Source organism: Ornithodoros turicata, unplaced genomic scaffold, assembly GCF_037126465.1.
Source record: "Ornithodoros turicata isolate Travis unplaced genomic scaffold, ASM3712646v1 ctg00001067.1, whole genome shotgun sequence".
NCBI classification, from domain to species: domain Eukaryota; kingdom Metazoa; phylum Arthropoda; class Arachnida; order Ixodida; family Argasidae; genus Ornithodoros; species Ornithodoros turicata.
In genome coordinates this window covers 152,501-157,500 of record NW_026999457.1, presented here as the reverse complement: position 1 = coordinate 157,500, position 5,000 = coordinate 152,501, and the positions used below count along the sequence as shown (strand labels likewise).

The 5,000-nt window shown below is 52.2% G+C and overlaps 1 non-coding gene and 1 pseudogene across 1 annotated transcript; both read right to left on the bottom strand.

The window, feature by feature from the left end:
* Window positions 1-3,483: 3,483 nt before the first annotated feature.
* On the bottom strand, window positions 3,484-3,592 carry LOC135376324 (U2 spliceosomal RNA; annotated as a pseudogene).
* Window positions 3,593-4,421: 829 nt separating this feature from the next.
* Window positions 4,422-4,613, bottom strand: LOC135376329 (U2 spliceosomal RNA). The gene has a single exon (XR_010417636.1). It is a non-coding gene; the product is annotated as a U2 spliceosomal RNA (small nuclear RNA).
* Between the last annotated feature and the right edge of the window lie 387 nt (window positions 4,614-5,000).

Below are 5,000 nucleotides of genomic sequence, written 5' to 3'. Positions count from 1 at the left end.
CCTTGCGCCGTTCAACGGATGGAGATTGAGGCGGGCTCGATGGATGAATCTCCAGTCGGCGAAGCGTGTGTACAGGCCTTTGCTGATGAAGTGGGAGCTGCTGGGGTCGAGTCTTGCGCAGTCCATTGCTTTGCCCTGGTTGGCCAGGTCACAGAGTTCCTGTGAGCGTTCTTTGTCCAGTTGGTCGCGCAGGGTGCGCATGATCCTGGTTCTCCAGCGTTCAGTCATGGTCTTGTCCTTCCTCGAGATGCTCAGCCCACCTTCCTCAATGGTCCATGTTACTCCGAGGCGACGGGAAGCCTTCCTAGCCTCAGTCCATACGTTGCAGAGCTCGTTGGTGGATATTCTGAAGGGCCCCTCGGTGTCCCCAGCCAGGAAGGACTCCACGTCGGATGCGGAGCAGGTGGCACGCAGGCGCTTGCTGACAGTGTGGAAGAGGTTCTCCTTGGCAATATGGGCAACAACTGGATCGCGCGACGTCAGGAGTTTGAAGGCGCCGTCTATCCGAGCTACATCGCTGGTCTCAGCTGCTAGTGGGATTCCGCAGCCTCCCATTCCAGATTTACTGTAGATGTACTCGTTGGCTGCATTGCTCGGGATGTAGAGGGTCCTCTTGATAAGCGGCCGTAGCTCCTGGTCAAGTCTCATCCAGTCGGTTTTTCCTAAGGAACCACAGCGCATGGAGAAGTTCAGGGACGGGTAGACGAAAGTCTTTAGTGCATCTAGGCGTTGCCATGGTGCTAACATTGATGTCAGGATCTTCTTTGCAGTGCTGATGGCTGCCTCGATTGTCGTTTCGTCCTTTAGCACATTGAAGCCTACAGGACGTCCAAGGTAGCTGAAGGACTCGAACTCCTTTAAGATGGTGATTGGGGTGTCCCGGATGTGGAATTCCGTCTCCCGGATCCCGACAGGTCTATGGCCAGAAACATGGATAGATTTGCACTTGCTAGGGTTGAGGGTCAGGCATAATGAAGATGCTAGTGCTGCGATTCTGTCGATTTGCTGCTGCAGTAGAGTGGGGTTGTCCGCTAGTGGTGTGATGTCATCAGCATAGGCGAGGACAGCGTGCTTTGTGCTGTCGCCTTGGATGTCTCGAAGGATGGGGTCAACTGTCATGTTGAAAAGCAGGCCACTCAGGGGACAGCCCTGCCTGATTCCTCTTTGCATGGGAATGGGGTGAGTAGACTCCCCATTGGTGAGGACACGGCTTGTGTTGTTGTTGTAAAGGTCGGTTACAATATCCTTGAAGTCAGTTCCACAGCCAGCTGCTCCTACTGCTTCGATGATGGCTGTGTGAGGGATTGAACCAAATGCGTTTGAGAAGTCCAAGAATGCTGCACACAGTTCCTTGTTGTTAGCCCTTGCGTCATTGATGTGGTGCTGCAGGATGTAGTTGTGTTCGTACACACCATCGTGAGGCAAGAATCCTTTCTGGGTCGGGCTAAGCACGCTGTTCTGTATTATCCAAGACTGGAGCCTCGACGCCAGGCAGCCGGTGTAGAGCTTGTTCAGGGTTCTTGCTATGGAAATAGGCCGCCAGTTGGATATGTCGGCCGAGTCCCCCTTCTTGAATATTAGGACAGTGTTAGAAGTTCTCCATGAGTCCGGGATCCGCTTGTATTTTAGGCAGATGTTGAAAGTGGATGCCATGAAGATGCCATCAGGGTCAACATCCAGCCAGTGCCTATAGGTTAGACGGTCATCGCCAGGTGCAGTGTTCTCAGCTTTTGTGGCTTTTCTTCTGACTTCCTGCGGTGTGAACCGGCCGAGGTCTACCTCAGTTGTGGCGCAGGGGCGGTCGTGGAAAATATTTGTGCTGCACACCTCCGGCTGCCACAGCGTGGTGAAGTGTTCCTCTACTTGCTCACATGGAATTTCGCATCTTCTTGATGACCCGTCGCAGATGAGTCGTATAGCTTGTCGCCTGTTCCGCCTATATATCTTCTGGATTTGCCGTGGGTCGTCTGGGTTGACCTTTTTTGGCCGTGACGCACCGTCCCGCGGAGGAGGAAGGCGAACGGCATTGGAGGCAACTTGGGTGGCTTCCTCGAGAATATCCTCAAATCTGGCCCAGTTGGTCGAAGCGGCAGCTCCCTCTAGGATGTTGTTCAGCTCAGAAACGAAGTCAGATAGTATGAACTTGTCTAGGGGCTCGGGTTGTGGCAGGTCAGGACTGTCGCTGCTTTCCCCAATTCCTGTGATGGTGTCCACTTCAGGATGATCCAGGGTGGCAATGGCACTGGAGTTGATGATGGCTGCAGCATTGCCTGTGAGATCCGTGGGGCAACACGGCTCAATTGTGTTAGAAGAGGAGGCCTGGGATTCCATCAAGGAGTTAGCCGATTCCCCTGTGGGAGTCAATGTTGATGCAGGCTGAGTTGTGGCGCTGTTGTCCTCGGGTTCTACGTGTTCGGGTTCTGCTACAGCTTCTGGGATTTCCATCAGGGAGTTAGCCAACTCCTCTGCGGTAGGCGATATTGATGTAGACTGAGATGTGGTGTTGTCCTCCTCGGGGTCTACAGCTTCTGGCTCGGGGTCTTGTCCTGGTGGTAGTATCGTGCGATTGCGATCCGTCCTTGCGGTCCTGGCTGCTTCACGCCTATGCCATACCATGTGGTTATGCAGTCCCTTCCTGCTTGGGAACGTGTTGTGGCAGAGGTCACACTCATGCCGGAAGGCTGTAGGGTCTTGGAGTAGTGGAGGTTGTGCGGAGACCGTGCTGCATCTGTGGTTTTTGGGGCGGCTTCCCATTGACTGGTTGCACATCAGGCAGTGGTAAATAAACTTTGTGACACGGAAGTCGTGCCCTTGTTCCAGGTGTCTTGATAGTGACTGCCTCTGGCTTGTCCATACATTTGAGCGGAATGCCTGTGTGCACCCATCCTCTGGGCACACGAAGTGGTCTGGCAGGGGGAAGAACACGGTGAGAGTTTCTCCCTCTCTGGAAGGCTGCCGGATCCGGGCGGCACTGTGGTTTGGTGTGGCTTCCTCAGTCACCGCGGCATGAGGGCTTGTCCGGGGCAGCTCTTGTACGAGTGGTCCATGGGGCGACGTCCCAAGGTCCGGCGTCCTCATAGAGGACATAAGGACCGAGCCTCCCCCGCAGTGTAAAGGGCTACGGGGCAGTAGCTGTAGAGGGCTGCTGGGGCAGTCGCCTGTCGATCGCCACTGCTCCGCTCCAGTGGCGGCAGTAGGAGCAGACTCCATTGGGATATACCCAAGTCAGGCGGCCTTGGGAGGGGGCGATCAACCAAGCCCAGAAGAGGGCCCTCCTTCGGCTGGTGTTCAACGCCCTGAAAAGGGCGGTAGGTGGCAGGGCCACCTACTTAACACCACCTGTGAGAGAGAGGCTGCCTCGGAACAAGGGGCGATGAAACCAAACCCGCAAGCGGGCCTTGTCCTCGGCTGGCACCGTATTCGCCCTGAAAAGGGCGGTACACGCTAGGAGTACTGGAGCCACCACTCTCAGGCCTTTGGCGATCAAGGTACTACACTTTGATCTTAGCCAAAAGGCCGAGAAGCGAGAAGATATTAAGCTGATAAGAACAGATACTACACTTTGATCTTAGCCAAAAGGCGGAGAAGCGATAAATATTACACGTCCATCTTACGCTCTGGTCACGGTCGCGGCACCTGCCTCCTCGGGTGTCACGTCGCCAAATTCAACATGATGTGGTGCGTGTAAGAAGCACTAGAATGATAGTCGGACTGCATGAAATGCGCATGTTAGCGGACGGAACTCGTGTTTCTTTCTCCCTTGTATCCGCCAAAAGACCGAGAAGAGATATACACTGCACGTCTCCCCCGTTTCGCTTCTGTCGCAGTCTCGCCTTCTGCGTCCGCGCGTGGCACGTCGCCGGTTTGGGCATCGTGGTATATGGGTACGGAACACTAGGGTGTTAGTACTAATGCATCACGGCCCGTGAGATAAAAATGATTGATTGGAAATTGCAAGAGAGAGGAAGAAAGAAAGAAAGAAAGAGAGAGAGAGAGAAAGAAAGAAAGAAAGAAAGAAAGAAAGAAAGAAAGAAAGAAAGAAAGAAAGAAAGATAGATAGATAGATAGATAGATAGATAGATAGATAGATAGATAGATAGATAGATAGATAGATAGATAGATAGATAGATAGATAGATAGATAGATAGATAGATAGATAGATAGATAGATAGATAGATAGATAGATAGATAGATAGATAGATAGATAGAATGAATGAATGAATGAATGAATGAATGAATGAATGTGTACCCTAGTGGCCAGACAGGACATTTCCCAGTGGTTGTCTCCAGTGTGTTCTGTGTCTGCTGTAGGTTCCCTGCTTTGCTTGGTGTTGTTTCTACGCTTCCCTCTTTTGCCTGTCTCTGGTCATCATGGCTGATGCTTATTGATGCTGTTTCGGAATTTTTGTTTTTTGTTTTGAGACGGGTGGGCCACACCTGGAGGTAGTGCAATACCAGGGCAACCCTTGACAGTGCCGAGGCGAGCTTCAGACACACTGTCTCGGGCCAAAAATAAGATTAATATCGTGAGTCCAAATAGGGCTCGTATCAGATATTAAGCTGATAAGAACAGATACTACACTTTGATCTTAGCCAAAAGGCCGAGAAGCGATAAATATTACACGTCCATCTTACGCTCTGGTCACGGTCGCGGCACCTGCCTCCTCGGGTGTCACGTCGCCAAATTCAACATGATGTGGTGCGTGTAAGAAGCACTAGAATGATAGTCGGACTGCATGAAATGCGCATGTTAGCGGACGGAACTCGTGTTTCTTTCTCCCTTGTATCCGCCAAAAGACCGAGAAGAGATATACACTGCACGTCTCCCCCGTTTCGCTTCTGTCGCAGTCTCGCCTTCTGCGTCCGCGCGTGGCACGTCGCCGGTTTGGGCATCGTGGTATATGGGTACGGAACACTAGGGTGTTAGTACTAATGCATCACGGCCCGTGAGATAAAAATGATTGATTGGAAATTGCAAGAGAGAGGAAGAAAGAAAGAAA